Source organism: Eumetopias jubatus, unplaced genomic scaffold, assembly GCF_037043125.1.
Source record: "Eumetopias jubatus isolate StellerSeaLion01/CBP00866 unplaced genomic scaffold, mEumJub1_p1.0 scaffold_15, whole genome shotgun sequence".
NCBI classification, from domain to species: domain Eukaryota; kingdom Metazoa; phylum Chordata; class Mammalia; order Carnivora; family Otariidae; genus Eumetopias; species Eumetopias jubatus.
The window spans coordinates 48,721,512-48,745,897 of record NW_028274821.1 but is presented as its reverse complement, the minus strand read 5'-3'; the positions used below and the strand labels follow the sequence as shown (position 1 = coordinate 48,745,897).

At 39.1% G+C, this 24,386-nt stretch overlaps 1 pseudogene; it reads left to right on the top strand.

Annotated features, from left to right (window-relative positions):
* Positions 1–5,280: 5,280 nt before the first annotated feature.
* Positions 5,281–5,813, top strand: LOC148162417 (large ribosomal subunit protein eL28 pseudogene; annotated as a pseudogene).
* The last annotated feature ends 18,573 nt before the right edge of the window (positions 5,814–24,386 follow it).

Genomic DNA, 24,386 nt, shown 5'->3' with positions numbered 1-24,386 from the left:
GGCAAGGTTGTTTGCCATATGGAAGTGCTAGACACAGAGGACAAGAAGGGAAGGGCGGGCAAATAGGTTTTTTAGACAAGCAAACATTAAGTTAGCTTTTGCAGTATTACCTAATTCTTTGTAACCAATGTATGGTGATTAACATAACAATAAAAATACAAAAAAATAATACCTGTATTTCAAAGAACTATACTTGTCCATTGCTGTAGTCAGCAATGAAAACCTACACTGTCCCACGTCAGCAGGGTCTGCATATTTCCCTACAGCTGACCTCTTTAGATGCGTTCACTGTAGCTGAGGTTGTTGTTACTTCACCATTTTATATGTTGTTAATTCTTAAAGAGATATTGTGTTAAAAGGTTGCTGAGACCTAGATGCTTTTTATGTTTCTGAGACATTTTAAACATTTCGAGGCTCAGCTGCGTTTCAATATATTTGGCCTATTTTCCCAACATCTGAAAATTCTGCAAATGTTTAGATAATTAACTTTTGCCATGATAAGACTGCTACTGTTCCCTGGATAGCATTTATGTGATTTATTGTCATACAGTCTCCCAAACTTTAGGTTAATGTAATTTTGCTTGGGACTAAATAGAATACGTTTCTGAGAAGACTCTAAATGTGGATGTAATGCAGTATTCTTATTAATTATTATAATAAAATGAACAAAAAGAATATAACTTTATTACTTAACTGCAGAGCTCAGAGTGTTAGAATGAAGGTGACTTTGAGTATGACCAGAAGCCCTCCAGAACAGGAAACAAAACCTTTATCAGTAGTCTGTAGATGTCTGTGTATTGACTTTTGGCATGTCCAAAGCACTTGATAGTCTTATTTATTTGACAGCTTGTTTTGGATTTGGTCATATGACAACTATTCCCTGAGGTATGAGTTTTACCAGTTAGGGATTTTGTGAGCACAGGTTTCCACAGAGAAGTGCAAACCCGTGTAACCATCTTGGGTTCAGTGTTGGAGAAAAATACTCATTGCTAGGAGATACAGAAGGTGAAAACTAGCTTGCTACGGAGAGGCAGAAGAAAGGAGAAAAATCAAAATGCTAAAGAAGATGAGACATTACTATAAAATTAGGAAAGAGGTAATCAGAAGCTTCCACAAACTATTTGGGTCCTATTTGCTAAGTAATTCCTTATGTGTATAATTGGTCACCCACCCTAAACCCCCAAAGCAAATTAAGTGGGTGTTTTGACCTCACTTCCTACACATTATGCTTTGCTCTGATTTTACACATTCTTTGAATTGAATACCCTGGAAATGTGTCTAAATAAGTAATTCTAGGTTTTCACACAATAGTTTTGAAGTGAAAGAGATTTATGGCATGAAATAAGAGAAACTGAAGAGAAATGTTTTGAATCCACATGTAAAGGGGGCATCAGCGTGAAGACTCTCGGGGAAAATTAAGGTGCTCGTGGGATTTAGACTGAAGAATAACGTGGAGACATACAGGAATTAACATTTATTGAGCATCTTCTAGGTGCCAGGCACTATACTGAGCAGTATGGACATAGGAGAAAACAGACTTGGACCCTGTCCTCCTATGATATATTAAGAAAGAGAGACAAATGGGTGCCTGGGTGGCTCAGTTGGTTAAGCGACTGCCTTCGGCTCGGGTCATGATCCTGGAGTCCCGGGATTGAGTCCCATATCGGGCTCCCTGCCCAGCGGGGAGTCTGCTTCTCCCTCTGACCCTCTTCCCTCTCGTGCTCTCTATCTCTCATTCTCTCTCTCTCAAATAAATAAATAAAATCTTTAAGAAAAAGAAAAGAGAGACAATGACCAAGTAATTACAAGTGTTTAGAGAGTTTAGAAGGAAAGTACAGGGTGCTAAGAAAATACATACAGAGGGAATTTAGCCTCGTCTAGGAATTCTGAGTAGTGTCACTAAAAAAAGGATGAATGCTTATTAGTCAAAGCAGTGGAGTTGTGAGGAGGTAGAAGAGCGATGGAGTTGTGTGTCCAGGTAGGCATACCCTCCACCTCCATGAAGGAGAAAGGTAATGAGAAACATAAATCCGTAAGTGCAAACTGAAAAGAGTTATAAAGAACCAACAGACCCTTGACTGGAGGACCTATTTGGTAAAGGCGTCTGAGAAGACCTCTTTGAGGAAGTAATAGTCCAGATCAAATCTGAAGAATGAGAAAAATCCAGCTATGGAAAGAGCAGGGAACAAGGTGATTTAGGTGGAGAAGACAAGACGTGAAGACCTTGAGAGGGGACAGTCCTTGGTATATTTAGGGATCAGAAAGTAGGTCAGAGTTCCCAAGCATGGTGTGTTAGAAAGAGAGTAGCTTGAGACAGAATTAAAGAGGAAGGCAGGGGCCAGATTTAGCAGGATTGGTAGACTGTGTATAGTTTAGAGTGGGAGTGTTTGGGGAGTTGTTGATAGTTGGGTTGACAACCTGCATAGAGACCTCACAATAACTGAAAGATGAGGAAATGGAGGCTATGAAGAATTAAATCGGTTTCTAAATGTTTTTGCACACTGTAAACTACAGAGCCAGTTTTTGAATCTAAGCTTACTTAACCCCAAAGCTCACACTAATTAGGAAGGTATGAGTGAGTGACTCACTTAGACTAATGATTGACAAGGAAGCGCCCCGAGAGAATCTATTCAGAAAAAACTTTGGCGATTTTTCAAAATCCCCACTGCCTAGAGAAAGGACCCCATAAATGGACATTCTTAGATGTTTTGGAACTGACTACCCAGATCAAATGCTAAAGGAAGAACAAACTCTATAAAAAAAATAAAAAACCTAAAAACCCTTCAAAAAGTCCATACACAGATGATCCATTTAAGGTCTCTCTATTTATTTCAATATGTGAAGGCAAAAGGGACATTTTTTTGGAATGTGCGATGTTCTCATATTTTAGAAATGCAAATGAAATAGATTCTTCCCTCTTTCTTGCTTCTTTGTAGTCCATTTGTCACTTGTTTCTTTTTCTATTTAAGCGTTGTGTCTTGGCTTTTGGAGTCCCCTAAAATTATGTTGTGTCCTTTATTGATGGTGACAGTCAAGTACATAGGAGCTGGCACCTGCTTCCCGGTTCCCCATCTCTATTGGCACAAAAGGGTGTCTTCCACTGGGCACCGTGGAACAGTGATCAGGCATGGAGTGGGGTCATGGCAATGAACAGCTCACAGAGGTCCACGTTTTATCCCTTACTCCAAGGTGGTTTTGGCAGTTATCTCAGTTGCCTTCTTGAAAAATCTTTCTGCTTAAGAAAATTACCACTGACTGTTTTCCAGAGTCTTTGAAGAAAGAAGAATGAATTAAATCATTCGATAGGAGCAAAGAGTTTGAACTAAAACCACAGCCTAATCATTGTGGTGAACACCGTCTGTTCACTGGTGATCTGGGCAAGTGAGGGAGTCCTGGAGACCTGACAGCTGGCTGGCAGATTTCTGAATGAGTGAGGAAATTTTCCAGTTCATCTGTGTAGAATTTAGTCCGACATTACAACATTAGGCTACCCATCTGCAGCCTGCAATTGGTATAGACAAGAGAATCACTATTACTTTGTGGAGACAAGCCACAAATCTGGAATGAGGCAGACTGGCATGCCTGTTTGGGGTTGGCAGGGCCGAGGTTTAGTCTATTGTTGCAGGCCTGCTTGCCAAAGGAGAGTGAGAGTCCGATTGCATTAGGCACTCATCACACACAATGTCTTCGAATGGACAGAATGTGGGGAATGAACTGAGAAACTCTGACTTTATGAAGGCGGCTATTCACACTCACTTGCTTGCTGTTTGAGCCCTTCCTAATGGGCTGGTGTATTTTTCACGCCAAAGGCCATTCATTACTGGAGTTGGATGGCTCTGTTTGGATGCTGATATCAGTTTATGGGTTATTATATCCATTTGCAAATCATGACTCAAAAGAGGAAACTCTGGGATGCGAAACACTCCATATGCCCATAAATCACAAATTGAATCAAAGTTGGCATCGTGAAAGTGATTGTGTTGGGAGTTTGAAAGCCTCAGTCAGCCAACCTTTATTGAACCCCTGATATTGTAGGCTACAGGACTTAGGGGACTGCAAAGGAAATAAAGAATATGGAAGAGTATGTGCAGAAAGGAACTTGGAGGTCATACCGTCCAAATGTCCGTCTCAAGTAGAAGGCTGGTTCTTTGCCATTGGGCTTGTTTTTTAAATGGGAGGATAACTTAAAAAAAAAGGACCCGTGTGTTGGCTCAAACGGAGCAAGTAGAATGTGGCCCTTTTTTTTCCTTTTTTTACATTTCAGCAAAGCTGATGGGTTGATTCTAAAATAGTTATGCTATTAGTAATATTAGAGAAAAAATAATAAAAGTGGTTGCAGTTTATTGAGCTCTTACCAAGTGTCAGTCATCTTACAAGCATTGTGTCATGAATCCTCACAAAACCCTGAGGTAAAAATAGCATTAGTTTCCATTAAAATATGCGAGGGTTTTGAAGTGCGCCTAGATTTTGTGCCTTGCCCAAGATCAGAGAGGAGAGCAGTGGACAGAGCCAGCACTTAAACCAGGTGGAGAGCCTCAGCTTATCTCTATGTGGACGGGAAAAATAGATGTAGAGGCATAAAAAGGAGATAAATACCTTTTCCAGCACTTCTGAGTAGTGTAAGCTAGGACAAGTCTTTTTGACTCTGAGTCTCAGTTTACTCATTTTAAGTGGCAAAAATAGTGGCCTCTAAACATATACAGTGGTTGGATGCGCATACAGAATAATGTCTGTGAACTTGTTTAAAAATTCAGAAGCATTAGTAACATGATCTTTCATTTAGGCAATACACATACATGAGTTGAGTGCCTCCATTGTGGTCAGCACTTTGCTAGCGCAGCGTTAGAATAATGAGATGTGGCGGAGGCCACGGAAAACTCAGCTTAGTGTGGGGAGAGGTGAGCACATGATCACATTGTGGTAATTGCCCTGGCATCGAGAGCAGAAACCAGAACACTGGAGAGGTTGAAGATGACTTTATAGAGGAAGTCTTAGCATTTTGACAGATGGAGAAGTAGGCTTATGTCTGGCCAAGAAACCATCATAATGACGAGAGATAAGAGCAACATAATGTTAGCATAAAAGTGACACTGAAAGAAAAAAATATATTTAATGGAAGTAGAGTTAACAGACAGTGTTACATTAGTTTCAGGTATACCACATAGTGATTCAACCTAAATATATTTTTAAATAGGCTTTTTATTTTAGACTTACAGAAAACTTGTGAAAATAATGGAGAGAGCCTGCCTCACACAGGTTGCCGTGAGAGGAGCTGCCTCCATGTCTGCCTACCAGTGGATGGTCATGGAGACCTGCTCCAGCTTCTGGATCTAGAGGAGGAGGCAGACGTACATCACTGAGCCCAGCAACCTGAAGGTCACAACTCCTTCTGCGATAAGGGGCTGGTTCACTGCAAGACTGTGGGTGTAGCGCCCCGGGGGACAGAAGGCGGAGGAGGCGTGGTGATTGTGAAGTGCAGATCCCTCCAGGAAAAGCCTGCCACCTCCTACATGCAGACCACCATTAACAAGAATGCTCCTGCCACCCTCAGCAGCATCAGTACATGATCCACAAGCACAGTTACAGCCCAGATCTGTGCGTGGTTGCAGTTTGCAAAGCCAGTGCCAATCCTGTGCGGCCAGAAGCCTGTGATGGTGAAGAGGAGGGAAGCCCGCCCCACCAAGAGCTCCAGAGCACCTGCCTCCCCCCCACCCCCCCACCTCCAAAGCAATAAAGATGTCAACCACCTAAAAAAAAAGTGCAGAAAGATTCCACATATACCCCATTCCCAAATTCCCCTATTATTAGTATGATAAAATTGTCACAATTAATGAAGCAGTATTGACACCTTATTAACTAAAGTCAATACTTGAGTCCAATTTCTATAATTTTTACCTATGTCTTTTCTGGTCTGGGAACCAATCCGGGATACTACATTGCATTTAGTCATAATGCCTCCTTAGGTTGCTTCTGGCTGTGGCAGTGTTTTTCGTTGTTTTTGATGACCTTAAAAGTTTTGAGGCATCCTTGTCAGGTAATTAGTAGAATGTCCCTTGTGTAGCATTGGTCTGTTTTCTTCAATAGATGTTTTGATGATATGTCTATCACTTTTGATGTTATCCTTTATCACTTGGCTTAGACAATGTTTGTCAGATTTCTCTACTGCTACTCTTTTTCCCCCTTTTTTCATCCTGTTTTGGATGTTTTTGGAAGAGAGTGGCCCTGCATGGCCCTAGTCAAAGGGTGGGGGAGTTATATTCCACCTCCTTGAGTGTAAAGTAGCTACATAAATAATTGGCAATTCTTCTGCATGATCAATTCGTTTATTGTTGCCATTTGTTTATTTATTCAATCATTTATAGATACCAGTACGGACCCATGGATATTTATTTTGTACTTCATATTATGATCCAATACTCCTAAATTATTCCAGCCTTGGCCATTGAGAGCTTCTTCAGTTGATTCCTCTGTCCCTTTGACTTATTCCTTTCATTATTATTTCCCCCCCACCCCTTACTTTCTGGCACACTGAAGGCTTCAGGTTCATCCTGTATATTTTGTCTTTTTTATTCTCTCCTAGAATTTGCCATTTCTCGAAAGATTCTTGGTTCCTTGTATTGGAGAATGGTATTAGAAATCAAGATCTGGAGGCTTGTACTTGTTTCTGCTGCAGTGTCATTGCTTGCAGGCTAGATGGAGAAAGGAAATATGTATGTATAAACTAAACAGCATAGATGCATATTTAAAATATATATATGTAACTATATCAGTACTGCGCTAAACATGAGTTCATACTCACGTGCCCAACTTCGGTGTCATTATACCATGAATCATTCTAGACTTCTTCTCTTGTGGATTCTTTGGGATATTAGGCATAGTAATTATGTCAAATAATAGTTTCACTCCTTCCTTTCCAACATATATAGCTTTTATATACTTTTCTTGTTATATTGTACTAGCTAGGGCTTCCATTAGGTATTGATTGGGAATGATGAGAAGACATCCTTGACTTCTTCCTGATCTTAGGGAGGAAGCATTCAGCTTCTCCTCCATTAAAAATGATGCAGAATGTAGGTTTTTGTTAGGTGTTCATTGTCAAGTTGAGAAAGTTCTCTTCTATTCCTGGTTTTCTGACAGTTTTGTTTTTTTTTTTTAAATCATAAATAAGTGTTAGATTTTGTCAAGTGCTTTTTGGGTGTTGATTGATAATATCACATTTTTCTTTAGCCTGTTGATATGATAGATTACATTAACTGATTTTTGAATGTTGAATCTTTCTTGCATACTTGGAATGAATTTCATTGGCTGTAGTGTTTAGTTCTTTTTAAACATTAGCAAATTGAATCCAGTAGTATTTAATTGAGGATTTTGTGTCTATGTTTATGTGAATTATTCTCTGTAGTTTTTGTTTTTTGTTTTTTTGGTAATGTTCTTCTCTGATTTTGTTAATAGGGCAACGTTGTCCTTATAGAATGAGTTAGGAAGTCTTCCCTCTGCTTTTATTTTCTGAACCAGATTATGAAGAATGAGTATTATTTCTTCCTTAAATGTTTTGTAGAATTCACCAGTAAAACCATCTGGGCTTGGTACTTTCCTTTTTGGGAAGTTTATTAATTATTGAGACAATTTCTTTACTAGTTAGGGTTTTTTCAAGTTATTTATTTCTGTACACATGAGTTTTAGTAGTTTGTATCTTTCAAGAGATTGGTCCATTTCACCTAAGTTATCCAATTTGTGGGCACGAGGTTGTTGATAATATTCCTTTTATTATCCTTTTATGTCCTTGAGATCAAGAGTAATGAAAACTCTTTTCTTTCTGATATTGTTAATTTGTGTCCTTTTTTCGTTTGTCATCGTTTAAAAAAATAGCTTTTCTATATTGTTTGCCTGCTTTATTTATTTATTTTTTTTAAGATTTATTTATTTGAGAGAGAGAGCATGAGAGAGGAACAGAGGGAGAAGCAGACCCCCTGCTGATCAGGGAGCCCAACATGGGACTGGATCCCGAGACTCCAGGATCATGACCTGAGCTGAAGGCAGCCACTTAACCAACTGAGCCACCCAGGTACCCTGTTTGCCTGTTTTAAATTTCATTGATTTCTGCTCTAATTTGTTTTTGTTGTTGTTGTTAAAGATTTTATTTATTTGACGGAGAGAGACAGCAAGAGAGGGAACACAAGCAGGGGGAGAGGGAGAAGCAGGCCTCCTGCTGAGCAGAGAGCCCAATTCGGGGCTCGATCCCAGGACCCTGGGATCATGACCTGAGCCGAAGGCATACACTTAATGACTGAGCCGCCCAGGTGCCCTGCTCTAATTTTTATTATTTTGTTTCTGCTTGCTTTATGCTTAAATTACTCTGGTTTCCTAAAAAGGAAGATTATATTATTGATTTTGTACCTTTATTCTATTCTAATATGTGTATTCAATGTTATAAATTTCTTTTTAAGCACTGCTTTTGCTACATCCCACATATTTTGATAATATGTATTTTTATTTTCATCTAGTTCAAATATTTAAAAATTTCTCTCAAGAATTCTTTGACCCATGTATTATCTAGAAGTCTGTTGTTTAATTTCCAAATATTTGGGGACTTTTCCTGCTATCTTTCTGTTGTTAATTTCTAGTTTAATTCCATTGTCGTCTGAGATTATATTTTGTATGGTTTCTATGCATTTTTGTTGAGTGTTTTATGGCCCAGAATGGGGTCTGCACTTATAGATATGAGCTGGAGAAGAATGTGTATTCTGTTGTTGTTGGATGGAATATTCTCTGAATGTCAATTAGAGCAAGTCAAATGATAGTGATGTTAAGGTCAACTATATGCTTACTGATAGTCTGCCTGCTTGATCTGTCTATTACTGACAAAAGTATTTGAAGTCTCTTTTTTTTTAAAGATTTTTTTATTTATTCATTCATGAGAGACAGAGAGAGAGAGAGAGAGAGAGAGAGAGGCAGAGGGAGAAGCAGGCTCCCAAGGAGCAGGGAGCCCAATGCAGGACTCGATCCCAGGACCCTGGGATCATGACCTGAGCCGAAGGCAGACGCTTAACCATCTGAAGTCTCTGACTCTAATAGTGGATTTATCTATTTCTCCTTGCAGTTCTGTTTTTGCCTCATATGTTTTGATCCTTTCTTGTTAGATGCATACATGTTAGTATTGTTAGGTCATCTTAGAGAATTGATCACTTTATCATTACATAATGCTTTTCTTTATCCCTGATAATCTTTTTTCTGAATGTAGATTTGTCAGAAATTAGTATACCTACTCCAACTTTTTTCACTTAGTGTTAGCATGGTATGACTTTCTCAGTCTTTTTACTTTTAACTTATATCTGTCTTTATATTTAATGTGGGTTTCTTGTAGGCAACATAAAGTTGGGTTTTGTGTTGTTTGTCCACTTTGACAATCTTGGTTTTTAATTGGTGTATTTAGATCATTCACATTTAAGGTGATTATTGATATAGTTGCATTAATATCTACTGTGTTTACATCTGTCTTCTATTCATTACCCTTTTCATTTTTTCCCTTTCTTCCCTCTTTTCTCTAATCTTAACTGAGCAATTTAATGATTCCATTCTCTCTTCTCTCAACATTACAATTATACTTCTTTTTAAGTTGTTTATTGCCCTAGAGTTTACATATACATTTTTAACAATCTAATTCTGTGTTCAAATAATACTATAGTGTTTCACATGTAGTATGGGTACTTTATAACAGAGTCATCCCAATTTCTCCCTTTGTGATATTGTTGTCATTTATTTCACGTTATAGTCATCCACTATGTTGTTACTATTATGACTTTATACAGTTATTGTTTAGATCAGTTAAGAATAAGAAAAGTAAAATTATGTATTCCTTCTTCATTCTCTTCTTGTCTTTTGGTAGATCCAAGTTTCTGACCTGTATCATTTTCTTTTTGCATAAAATCCTTTTTGGATTTCAGGGCAAATCTGCAAATGCTCAATTCCCTCAATTTTTGGTTGTCTGAGGAGTTCTTTATTTTTCATTCCCTTGTAAAGGATAATTTTACTTGCTATAAAATTCTAAGTTGGTGATTTTTTTTCTTTCCACACTTTAAATATTTCACTGCACTCTCTTCTTCATCATATAATTTCTGATGAGAAGTCCGCTGTCCTTATACTTGCTCCTCTATTGGTAAGTCATTACTTTTTTTCCTCTGTCGTGTTTCAAGATTTTCTCAGTGTCTTTGGTTTTCTGCAGTTTTAATATGATATGCCTGGGGGCGGTGTGCACGCACACACGCACATGTGCGCATATGGGGGGACATGGTTTGCAATTATTTTGCTTTGTGTTTGTTGAACTTCCTGGACCTATGGTTTGGAGTCTGTCATCAGTTTTGAAAAGTACTTGGAAAGTTCTCCATTTTTTCCCCTTCTCAGTCCAATTATGTGTATGTTACACCTTTTGAAATTATCCCACAGTTCCTGCATGGTTCATTCAGTTTTTTAAACTCTTCTTTCTCTTTGCATTTCAGTTGGTAATTTCTTTTGACCTATCTACAAAATCACAGATTCTTTCCATAGTTGTGTCAAATCTATGGATAAGCTTATCAAATGCATTTCTTTATTTCTGTTATACTTTTTTTGATTCCTAGCATCTCCTTTTGATTCTTTCTTGGATTTTCCTTCTTTTGCTTATATTACCCATGTGTTCTTGCATGTTGCCTACCTTTTCCATTAAAGTCCTTAACATATGAATCACAGTTATTTTAAATTCCTTTTCTGATAATCCCCAAATTCATGCCATATGTAGTTCTGGTTCTGATGATTTTTTTTTTTTTTTTTTACCTCTTCAGACTGTTTCTTTTCTCTTGCATGTCTTAATTTGTTGTTGTTGTTGAAAGCCAGATGTGTTTTATCGTGTAATAGGAACTAAAGTATGTAGGTATTTAGTATGAGGATTTATGTAAGCTGGTTAGGAGATTGGTTGGGTTTAATATTTGCTTTAGCTATAGGTGCTAGAGGTTTCAAATCTCTCTAGTGTTTGTGTTTTTGTCTCCCTGTTTGACCTTGGACTTCCCTAAGTACTTTTCCTTACAGAGTTTGTGTCTTGTTGCTCTTTCAGCTGAAGTCCATTGTTACTATACTGAAGTCTTGGTCTGGTGATGTTATGGGGAGGGGGAACACTCTATAATCCTTTGATTAAATCTCTGTTTTATACAGCCTGTGTCTTAGGGCTGTAACTTTTGTGTCTTTTCAGTAGTATAGCTTTCCCCCGCCAAGCCCCCACCTTCTACTTCTTTGCCTGGTGCAGTGTTCTCAGTCTATTTCCTTGAGACCCAGACCCCTGTTCACTATGTTTTCATCTTCTTAGATGAGACTGGAAGGCTAGAGGAGGCTATAGTGGGAGGAATGCCCTTTCTTGTAGGGAAAAGGTTCCGGAAAACTCTTTTCTCCTGGAGTACGGGCCTTTATTATGGAGAAATCTCTGCCCATATATCACAATAATTACTCTTTCCCTCCCCCTTCCAGAGCCCTTGAGGGGATCTTTCTCAGATCTTCACCATGAGAACCTGCTGAGTTTCTTGGTGGTAAAACCCATGAAAGTATGTCCCCCAACTCCCAAAACTGCAGCCTTCAGGAATTTCTCACTCTCCAGCTAGCCCACCCTCAGCCTCCAGGAGCTCATCAAAATTACCATTTAACTATTATTGCCATGTAAGTAATCCCACCAGTTTATGGCTCCAGTGGGCTTCTGCTCCAGATAAGGTCTTGGCCGTGTTTATCTATTTCTCTACCTTCCTGCTTGCCCTGAATAGTACCTCAGTTCTCTGATGATTCCAAGAAAAGTAATTTTCAGGGTTTTTTTTCAGGTTTTACTTGTTACAAGGAAAGGAATGATGCCTTCTAGGCTCTTCAATGTGTTGGGAGTTGAAATTGGAAGTCCGAGGAGATAATTTTCATGTCACTGAGCCTAGGAAGTATGAAGAAGGGAAGGGAAGCAAGACTGGGAAAATAGGTGTGGTCTCACTTCTCCAAAGCCTTTTGTGCCAGCCTCAAGGTTTGGACTATCTGCTGCAGGCCAGAAGTGGGCAGCCGTGGAAGAATTTTAGCTGGGCAGTGACACAGCCAAAGGCTCACACTGGTGGCAGCACAGGCATGCCTCTCCTGGGGACTGAAGGCTGGGGACAGACGTGATCTGGTCAGACTGAGACAATTGCATCATGCGTTCTTTTCCCATTTGGATATCTGGGGTGGATTTAATGCTATTGTTCAGTTGTTATTTCAGTAGGGCACATGTCATTGTTTATTTTAATTGAACTAGAAAGAAAGCTTTTTATGTTGTCTTGTTCCACACTGCTTTCCCAATGAACTGGGCATAGTACATACTGAAATAGCAGTTGAACTGAGTGAACTGAATCATTCAGGAGTTTTAGTGCAATTTCAGCCCAAGCTATCTCCGGCAGCTATGTTGGTGGAAATACAGGTTAGAGGTGAATTTATATATTATATCTGTAAGCCTTACAGCGTCATGTTAATTTTACACTTATGGATAAAAAGAAGGCAAAAAGAGATAGTCCCTGTCCTGCTACCTTTTTTCAGGGATGAGTATGTGCAGAGTTCTAAAAAGAACAATTTATAGCACTGTATATATTTATATTGTTAAAGTAACACACATGTTTTGGTGCATATGAATCAACAGTTGTGATACAGTGGAACATTCAGCAAAGCTCGGGAAATCATTGTATCAGATGCAGGTGGACTTTTACTCAATAAGCAATAAACTGGCACCATCAATGAGTCAGGTTCTGTGCTAGGCAGCATGGATGACAATATGAATATCACATACCTGCCTTTAATGACTGAAAACCTAGTGGGTTAGGCAGGCATTCCATTATCTATAATATCAATCAGATTGTGATAAATGAGCAAATAATAATGAGATGATAAAAGCAAGGTAAATACCTTCCTTCTAGTTTTTACTATGTAGCCAAGACCTATGGCAAAGTATTTTGTATATATGATCACAGTTCACCCTGATATGTTAATATTATTATACCCACTTCATGGATGAGAAATATGAGGCTCAGCGATCTTCAGTGTTTTGCCCAAGGTCACAGTGGGCAGAGGAATCAGGAATGGAAATAAGATCTTTCTGGCTCTAAAGCTTTCCCTTCCATCTGTTCACTCTACATTAAGGTATAAAAACCCAGAAAGTGTGATTTAATTCTATCTGGATGAGTCAAGAAAAGCTTCACAGATAAGGTGGCATTTAAACTAGATTTTGACAGGAGTTGGATCCTGCCAGGATGAAAAGGAAGAAAGGAGCATATATAACAGAAGAAAGAGCAAGAGCAGAGGTATGCAAGGGTTCAGGACTGGGGAACCCTGCAGAACAGCAGGAGCATGGCACACGGATGGGATCTAGGGGTAAAGGAGATGAATGTGTTTGCTTTCATCGAAAGGCATGAGTCCTGAGCTACGAAGGGATTCTGGAACAGAAGAGTCAGTGACCTGATCAAATCTGAGTTTTAGCAAGGATATGCTGGAGGCGTGTGGAAGATGAAGTGCAGGGAGGCAAGTCTGGAGGAAGGGAGATCATGTTGAAAGCTGTTATGAAGTACAGGAAAAAGAAGTTAAAGACCTAATTCTTAATACTAAGTTAAAAAACTTTTTATACAGAGGATCAGAATATTTTAAGTTCCTTTATAAGAGAAAACTTTGATTCCCCCGAGATTTCTAGACATTTGATCTTGATGGTTGTCTTCATACTCCTATTATTGCTTTTCTTAAACAACGCCGGGGCTCAGGAACCTGAACTTTGAAAGTTAAAACACGCCTGCTAATCATATCTTTTACACCTGTTTTTTGAAAACTTAAATGGATTATATTCACCTAAAATGTGTTTAGAAAGAGTAGTTAATAAAGCCCATTTCTGTGGCAGGAGGAAGTCCAAACAATTCTCTTATGTTTAACTCTTGTCTTTGAAGTTCTTTACAAAGCATGGACACATTTCTTTGTTAGTGATGAAGCAAGAAAGGGCCTGAAAATAAAATGTAGCCTGGAACTTGGGTGAAAAGTTTGGGAGAAATCCAGACACTCACTAGTTAGTATCTGTGGGTTATTCCACAGAACTGGCCTTGAGGGGCCTCTTCATTTCTGGAGAGGTCAGTGATGGAGCAGGGCAGTGGGCAGAGTCTGAGAAAAAAGGATACACTGATTCTGTGTCACAGGGAAGGACAGGTCCCTCAGCCAAGACCTCTTTTAATTGGCATCTGGTCTGCTTGGGATTAGAGCAGTCTCTCATGAAGTGAAGGGAGACCATCATAGATGGGCCATCTGCTCTCTTTGCTCAGCAATGACCCTTGTTCTGTTCTTAACCTTTCAAACCTGCTCCTCTCGAAGAGATAAACAATATGTTTGAAGCACCAGAGATGCCGTGCAGCTTAGCAGAAAACTGATGTTTTATCAAGTGTCATCCTGTGCAACCATCTGCAGAGACTCACATCCGACCATTCTTGGGGACTATTCCATTTAATCCCAGGGTTCTGATGCCATCCATTGAGAACTGCCAGGTTTTGTTTTGTTTTTGGTTGAAAGGTGAGCATACCTCACAGCCCCTTTTTTTAGATGGAGAAAGGTTTTCCCATTCTTATACAGTGATTTATGGATAAAACAGTTACTAGAGATGAATTATTTAATGGGACTATGATATAAAAGATGATCATGCTTCACACCCTAACAAGAGTTACTTGTAAACCTGTTTTCGGCCTCCTGTAAATGAATTATTCAGAACTATAAACTACCCCACCTCAAGATTTTGTTAAAATTTCTTTAATGGTATAAAAAATATGTATTTAGAGTTGATTTTCCTACATAAGGTCCACTCACTGCCTATAGTTGCTCTGTCTCTTAAGCATATTCTTAAATATTTAGTCTACAATAGTCCTTCCTTCCTTTTCTTTCTCACGTGCTATTGACTTGGAGAAATTGGCCCAACTGTCCGGTAGAATCTCCTGTATGCTGGAGTTGCTTCTTGTGGCATAATCTTACTTGTGCCCTCATGCTCTGCAACACTGAAGAATGGCCTTTCTCTAAGGCTTGATTAGAGCACAGTACATTTTTTTCTAAACTTCATAGATGCGTATTTGAGTCACACGTGGAGGCATAGAATGTCTGTCTGGTTTTCTTGTGTTTGGTAATGCTGAATGATTCTTGACCACTTCCGCTCTTCTCCAAATCATGTTAGTGTACATTCATGACAATAGCTTGGAAAATTTTTTTCATTAGACCTTGCAAAATGACGAATTTCTAACTCTACCATTCTTCATGGCTTTGTGAGCTATAATTATTCTGGACAGGAAAAATGGCCACTCATTGGCTAGGTCAAAAAGGGTATGATGTATGGTGGACTTGAGTTCAAACATTTTCCCGGAGAACTCCCCTTCCTTTTCGGAAGAAATGGGAAGCAGAGATTGTATTCTGGATTCTAGGGGTGCTCATCGCTCCTGACTTGCCAATGCTTCCTGGCACACGGTAGGCAAAACTTGTCAATATGTATTTTTAAACAAGAGAGAGAAAAGAACTTTACATTAATAGTTCTAATTCAGTTTTAAAATGTAGGATTTTTTACTTCTTGAACTCTTTTTTCACCTGAAGTCTGACAATCCTTGTTGCCACTGACATTAACACAATTACTTGCTCACTTTATCCTACAATATACCGGTAATAGTTTAAAAATAGAAACACTAATGTTAGTACTAAAATTAAGTCTACAGAATATAGTTTAAGATTTCTGTTTCCCTAATTATGAACGAGAAATGAACATTACACACACACACAACCCCCTCACATGCATCTTAACTTCTTTTTTTCGGTGCTCTCTCTTCCTGTCTTTTGCCAATTTTTGTAGTAGGTACTTGATCATTTTCTTCTCAATTATGAGGAGTGTTTTAAATATTAGGGATATCAAAACCCTGTGCTGTAAGTTGCAAACATTTTTCTCAGTTTGTCATTTGTTTACTTATTTTTGAAGTGAACATAACTTTAAGATTTTATTGTCTTAATAATAAAACAGAAGATGAAGCTTAGAATTGGATCACTGGCCCTTTCTCTTACCTTCTTCCAGTTTAAAATGTTTGCATCTTTTAATAGCCAGCATTCTCTTCAATCTGTATTTGTACTCAACACATTCAAGCCTCAGCACCATCTTCTTTGTAGTTTTAGCGTCTTCCCAGAAAATTGGCTTAGCCTGTCCACCATAACCACTTTGTTCCCTGTCCTTGTACATTTTTCTTGGGCATAGAGAGAATTTTTGCCTTTCATGCACTGTGTCACTTTGTGAGGTTAGTGCTTGCTATCCTTTTTATAGACAGTCCAGCAAGTTTTGAGAAGATCCACCATGTTTGTGGAAGTGTTAGCAGCATGGAGAGAAAGCTCATTGATATTTTTACTTTGTATATAGTATTTTATGATGCCTACATTTTTGTTTTTAATTTTTATGTAATCCCACATATCAAGTTGTTTCTGATCGGCTTTGAGATTTTGAATTGGAGGAATTTTTATCCACCCATGGTTTATAAAAATGCTTGCATGTTTTTTCCTCTATGTTTGTGGTTTCTTATTCTGATCCACTTGATATTCACACAGGTGTGCATTGTGAAGAGGAAGAGATTCAGTTTTATCTTACTCCATATGGCTTCTCAGTCGGCAAAACACTTTATTAAAAAAATTACTTTAGACCTCGACTTCTGGATGGAATGGACTAGTTTATATATTGATAAGGCAAAAGAGAAGCAGTAAAATAAAAATGATAATCATACAAAGTGAATTGTTTGCTGGTACTGCTGAGCTGTCTTGTCCTTGGGACATGTAACTTGGGACTTAAAGGTCCCAGTTACTGGAGAGCAGGGAAGTGTACTAAGATGAACCAACTATTCTCTACTGTTCTCGCCTTTGAGGAATCTGCTGAGGTAGAGTGCCCGGGACTGGGAAGCTGAGAAGCTGAGAAGGCAAGCATAAAGCAGACTAAAATACTGAGAAGATCTTGAGTTCACAATTTAATAAGTTTTGACAAATGCATACTATCTTGTAACCAACACTCAAACAGGATATAGAATGTCCCATCACCCTAGGAAATTCCTTTGTGCTTCGTTCCAGTCAATACCCTGCAGAAGCTACTACTGTTATGATTTCCTTCACTATAGATTAGATTTGCCTATTCTCAAACTTCTTATAATGGAATCATAGAGCATGTACTCATTTAGGTCTTTCTTATTTTGTCAAACATACTGTTTTGATATTCATCTGTGTTTGTATCAGTATGTCTTTTGTTTTTCGATTGGCTTGTTTACTTTTGGGGAATAAAGCGCCATCCCAAACTGGAACCCAGTTGCTTGGGTCCTTGGATATCTTCTATACCTGCCTTACTTACTTCCCCTCTGGGGTCAGACTTTTCTCTGTGCCTCCACTTGGCCTTATGTATACTTCTCCTGTGATATATATACTGGTTGTAGACAGACGAGGGCTTAACCATTCTTTATCTCCAGGTTTAGCACAGTTTCTATTACATGGGAAGTGGCCAGTATATGAAAGACTTGACTAGGATTCTGCTTTTCGTGGATTGATTGCCTATAACTCTGGCACTGCCACTCCACACTTGGTCACCTTTGAACCTCCCTTGTCTTGAACAAACCCTCAAATTTGTCTTAATTTGATCTATTGGATCATTGTCCAACATTGTAAGTGGCAATCTAATCTCTGAGTCAGCTAAATAAAACTGTAAACTGATTAGCATACTACTTGGCATGCATTAATTACTCAGTAAAGTGGGAAGAAAGACATGGGGAACCCAAGCCCAATCCCTCTTGGGCCAGTCATTGACACCACAGTTCTAACTGTGCAGCTGAGCCTGGCCAAGTTATAAAACTATTCTTACTGTTTCCAAATTACAGCAAATTTGATTTCCTTTCTTATTTTTCATTTAAAAATCCATTCTGTTTTATGTGCACCATTCCTATCTCCATCAGAAAATAAGTGCTTTGTAACAAGGAACCATATCTTCCAGTACTTTTTTCGCTTGCCCTAGGACTGAGCTATGGTTTTATACACACTGGACACTCAAAAATGTAGAGAAAGTGATGATAATGAGTTCAGAACAGAATAATGAGTAGATCTAATCCCCAAGGTGCTTGATAACATACAACCCCACAGAAGAGCTTATAATAACTATCACTCTTGATAGCAGAGCAAAATGAACAAAAAGCTAAAAATCAAAGAGAACATCTGGATAAAAAGTGAGAGGGAGCAACAGCAGAGAAACTTAGCCATAAGAATGTTCTGTAACTGTGGATTGCCAAACTCAAGGGAAAGGTTTAGAAAATCATGATAGGCTCCACTTACAGGGAACTCAGTCTCCTTAGCAAATGGATTTGGTAATTGGAATTTTTGTTCCTTCTTTTCCTCTGGGAGTGTGTGGATGAAAGTTAATTAATGTGGTAAAATTGCACAGTGTCTTTGAAAATTGCAACTTCTGAAAGACCCATTGCACTACATCTGTGTAATTTGCATGACGATAGGGGAATGGTAAGGAGGACCCAGACCTACCAGATGTTTTCCCTCTGAAGTTTCAGACTCCAGACTTAAGATCACATAACTGAGAAGGAATAAAATGGAGAAAGACAAATCCTACAGATTTATAGCAGATGATTATAAGCCGAATTGCATAGCTTTGTGGATAAATCTCACCTGGTAGTCTGCTGGGGCAACTTGCAGATTTGCATACTCAAGTTGAATACCACTGTCTCTTAAGTCTCCATCCACTTCATTATCGTTTCTTCTCATGTTTTCACAAGTTGTTCAAGTAACTACTGCTGAGCAATAAATTACCTCAAACTTAGTAGTGTAAAGCAGCTATTTTATAAAGCTTACAGATTCTGTGGGTCAGAAATTCAGACAAGACACCACAGGGATGGCCTGTCTCTGCGCTACAATATGTCAGTCTTCGTGTCGCCCAGGGTGAGTGGAACCATGGGGACAAGTATCTAGAGGCTTTGTTACTTGCTTTTCTGATGGCTAGGCCGGGGTGACTCAAAGCTGGACTTGGCTGGGACCATCTCTACAGCTTCTCTCAGTGCTCTGGCTGGGTTCTTAGAGGGAGAGCCTTGAGACAGCGTTCCAGGAGAGCCAGGCAGAAGGTCCATGGTCTTTACCGCCCAATGGCACAAGTCACATGTCTTTACTTCTTTTAAATTCTATCCTCAGAGCAGCTGCAAGTGCCCTAAGAATCTAGGGGAGGCAGAGGACAGAGACCACATCTCTTGATGGGAGAAGTGTCAAAGGATTTGTAGCCATAAAAAAAAATAATAATAACCACCACATCTGTACATTAAAAAGCAAACACAAACAAAAAAATCGTATTTTATTAGTCAACACTTTCTCAGACTTGCTCAAAGGACAAGTTATGTATTTGTTTCTGAGCCTTTTGCTATCAATAGTAATAAGCCCTGTGTAATAGCGTTCTAGATTGGATTCTGACAATGAAGCACTGGCATGATATTTGGGAAGTGGAAGAGAGGCCATTTTTAGTACCTGACAATGGTGGGCAGGTGGCAGATCTCAGCTTCAGTGCTCATGTCAGCTGAGTTCATTCACGGCAATGTCCTTAATTGTCCACAGCTTCCTAATTTCCTAAAACCCAGCAGTCTTTTCCCCTCAGCCCTTCCATCAGTTCTGTAAGCACTATTTCCCTGTATTAAATTCCTTCTTCTTTGAAATGCCTAGAGAAATTCCTCTGTTTTCACAACTGACCCTTTAATCTATCTAATTCAATTATGTACTTATTATATTTCAGTGGATCAGGGAGTTATTTTGCAAATATCACTTTCTAAAAGTCAGACATATTCCCCCTGGAGATTTGCAAAACCTACCCTTATAATGTTCTAATAGCTAATTGTATTTAGTTGACTAATTTATATTAAAGGTCTCCAAATAATTATTTAAAACAGTTAGGCAAGTAATTTTTGCAATCAAGTTATTTAAGCATGATAATTTTTAATAAGAAAGAAAAGGAAGAATGTTTTGATAATACCCTGTTCTGGGGTAAAATGCCATGAATACTTAAGGAAAGCCTAACTAATTTAATAAACTCTTAAGTGATACAATACATACTGAATAAGTTATGCTAAATGCCCATGGACAAAAATACATTTGAAATAGTAAAGAAAAATTTGAGTTTAGCTTATTTTGCCTTTGTTGGTGTTCTTTTCCAGTTAATAGTATTTATCAGAATGTGTGTATTATGCTTAGAAGCATAAGTATCTGTGACACTGTTCAACTATATTTATAGACCAGAAAGTGGTAATGAGGTATTTCATGTATTTTGTCAATAAATATACATGGAATATAATACACAAGCATACTATTAGTTCTGTCAAAGTCAAAGATAGAACCAACACTGTTGCTTCTGAAGATCATATTATTGTTCCGTAATAAACAGGTTTTAAAAAAAAGCTTATAGTCAAGCTTGAATCTGAGAGTGGGGCAAGGCAAAAGATTTGGAGCAAAATTTCTGACCACTTGATTTTTGACTGCTTGAAAGGAATTCCAAGAAGTCCCCCTTTATTCTTGATCCTCTTTATATCTAGACCCCCTGAGAATCAGACCGTTGAAAACCTTTTAACTTGGAGTTTGCCAGGCAAATATCCCTTTGCAAGTTGAGAGGTTCGGCTAAGTTGGGAACCCTCCTTGGACGAATACTATGCCTTGAACACTTTGCACGTTGATGTCAGCTTACAGACAACTCTGAACCCCTTGCCTGGAAAGTACATGGGTGTGCACGTGAGAGACATGTTAGTGTGTCGACCATAGTGCATTGCACTCCTCCACTTATGACAACACGGGGTTAGTATTGGATCATGTGTCACCTAGACTCCTTGGACACTCTTTGCTGCTTGACCACATTCGTAATCTTTGCCAGTGACCTTCGTAGTGAATGCTTTTGATCACTGAGGGAATTGAACAGAGACTGTTAGAGGTTGGGAAAAATATGCTTTAAAATGAATATCTGATATTTACAAATGAATACATTTTCAGGGTGAAATGAAGGAAGGGGAATTGTATTCATAGGGACCAGTAAGTGCAAAGGCATAGGCCCATTTGGGAACTTGAGTAACTTGTTGGAGTTTGAATTTATGGAATAAGCAGACTCTGGGAGAAGGGGCTCCTGAGAAAGGAAGGGGCCTTGAGAAAGGGAGAGGCCAGATATGGAAGAGCTTGTGCCTATCTCAGAGTTTCACTTTATGTAGAAAGGGGAGTCAGGATTTGAATCATCATTGTATTGCAAGGCCAGAGCTGTGCTTTGGAAAAGATCACTCTGGCTGCATTACGGAGAAAGCATCAGAGACAATTTGTGAGAACTTGATGTGCTCTACACGAATATGGTAAAAACAGCCTTCTTAAAAGCTGGATGCCAGTGACGCTACCTTCAGGGACTTCTCTACCACCCTTCCCCTTCCATTGTGTGCGGGGGTGTATGTGTATCCATAGGGAAAATGGTTCAGGCATGGTACCGTATCTGTAGTTATTTCTCTCTAAAGGCAAGTTTACGACTCAGACCCCTAAGCCTGCCTCTTACTGCACAGAGCAGACTAGAACGACAAGAACAGAGAGGAGGGAGAAAAATGAAGTATTTAAAAATAAAGTCAAGGTTGGAATAGTCAAACACGAATTATACAAGCATAAGAATCTCCAGTTTTGGCAATTCCTAAAAGTCAACAAAGGGCTCAAATGTTTATGAACTAAAGATCACCAGAAGACTCTTTGTGGAAAGAAATCAATAAATATCAGAAAAAAATCCACAGCTAGGAAAGAAAAGCCAAATATAATGATGCCTGCCAAGGTAGGTCAAGCTCTCAATTTGTGATGTCTTAAAGAGGGTTTTTAAGCAATAATCTGGAAAGACAGGAGATTTAAGGAAAAAGAAGTAATTAGAAATATATTATGCTTGTTAGCAGGAAACATTGCATTGATTTCTCCTAAATATGTCAATGGGCTCCTCAGAAGAGGTTTTGGCTTAAAACTGGGGGGACTTGTTAGACTTTGTGAAGAAACCGAGACTTTTGCAATTTTATCAAACTCCTGGCAAGGTAAAATAACCCAGGACTTAAAAAATGTGAATACTAGCTATAAATGAAGAATTCTAAATGGATTAATTCAAAGATGATTTCAGTCACAAGTTCCAATGAAAGTAATAGAAAACTCATTTGTGTCTGCATGTGTATAATTTTGTGGAATTGGAGTTAAAAATGAGACATAAAGAACACGGGGGCCCAGCTGTGAGTGAAGGAACTCCCAGGAATATAGTGAAATTGAGCATTTAACCTTGGTTTCTATTCTGAGTCTCAAAAAGTGAGGTTGGAGCCAAAATATTTCATGTTCAAAAGCTTGAATGTTTGTACTTTTTAAAAGTGATGTTCTAGGGGATGAGCTACATTAACCAGACTCGTATGAGAGTGATGAACAAACCAGAGTCAGGCATAAATTTATAATGAGAAATTTAGCTTCCAAGCAAATCGGTATCCTTGTGTCAGCTGATCTACTCAGTGTGGAAAGAGCTATGTAAGCAAGTCACATTCAGAAACTTCTTGGTAAACGGGAATAAGAACAACCAGAAAACAACCACAAAGAGCATAATTCAAATGCCTGGAGTCTTAAGGGCATGATAGCTTGGAGTTCTCAAGTAATACAAATCAATGGAAAATACCAAACCAGGCTCACCGGCTCTTTCCTGAACGAGGCTAACAACCTGTTTATAAATACCCCCTCTCCGTGTACTCTTTCTAGGCACTGTACAGACTATTTTTCTTTCTAGTTCAGGCAAATATTAGGATAGAAGGGCAGGAAATCTAAAATACTTTTCATGAATTTAGTACAAACTAGCCAGGGAGGGAGTGAGAGTTTCCAAGGGCTAGAGTTAAGGGAGGCTTGAGGAACGGAAGGAAGTTATAACTTGAGCAGTTTTGACCTGAAGCAAGAATGATGAATCAAGTCTCCAGGGACAGGCATCAGGGAGGCTAGAATTGCTAAGAGCTGAGGGCGACTTGCGCTTGTTGATGGTAGGCAGCTATGATATCAGTGTGTTTCACCTAAAGCCAGCGAGGTAGACACGGGAAAAAGTATTTTTCTGCTGGAGAGCAAATAAGAAGCTTAGGGGTTAAAGGAAGATGAGAAAATGGTATAACAGCCTGGGGCAGAAAGAAAGAAGGAAAGAAACCTTGAGTGAGGTAAGTATCTGTGAGGTTTCGATTACAGCTGCTTTTATTTTATTATTTTATTTTTCATTTTTTTAAAGTAGGCTCCATGCCCAGCGTGGACCCCAATGCAGAGCTTGAACTCACGATGCTGATATCAAGACCTGAGCTGAGATCAAGAGTCAGACGCTCAACTGACTGAGCCACCCAGGCACCCCTATAGCTGCTTTTAATTCTGAACAATCTGGGCTATTTCTCTTTTTTCTTTTTTTTTCTTTTTTAAGATGTTATTTATTTATTTGACAGAGGGAGACACAGCGAGAGAGGGAGCACAAGCAGGGGGAGTGGGGGAGGGAGAAGCAAGCTTCCCGCTGAGCAGGGAGCCCGATGCGGGGCTCGACCCAGGACCCCGGGATCATGACCTGAGCCGAAGGCAGACACTTAATGACTGAGCCACCCAGGCGCAATCAGGGCTATTTCTAAAAGTCCTTAATTGCTAATAATCCATGCGTTGAAATTCCTCAAGGAAGGAATGAACTTGGGCAGGAACTACAACGTCAAAAACTGAACCTTCTAGGAGAGACCAGTAAGTAGTCTATCACACCCAAGTCCAAAGTTCACAGAAAATTCACAGGTGATGTGATGCAGTGTGGCTACCCCTCTGTACTGAGCCCAGGGGAAACAGCTGCATAGGGTGCACGTGTGCCCATGTGAAAATTGCTTTTTTATTTACTATGTTTCTGTTGGATGGCAGCCACAAAAGTTGGGGTGCTTGGATGTGTGGACAAGCTCCTTCCAGGGAGAAGCTGGAAAATTGGTTTTATTGTTGAAGTGAGCCCGAGGGAGAATTGGAATGGATATTAATGGTGCTGTAGAGATGAAATCGTTGTGCCCATATTTCCACAAAGTGAGCAAGTACATTTTTGGTTTGTAACCCCATTCCAGAAGCTGTTTTCTCTACTAAAGTGAGCATCACAGAAACAACATGAGGACCAATTAGTGGCAGATACTCTTCAGAGGGTGTTGAGGGAAGTAAGGGCTTTCTAGAAATACAATTATTAAAGCCAGTATTTAACTCAGAGCAATTTTTATGAAGAGACTGTGAATAAGTATGTGATAAAAGTAAACATTGTTTCAGCCTAGGCTGGAACCAATATGCACAGCATGGGGCCCTTA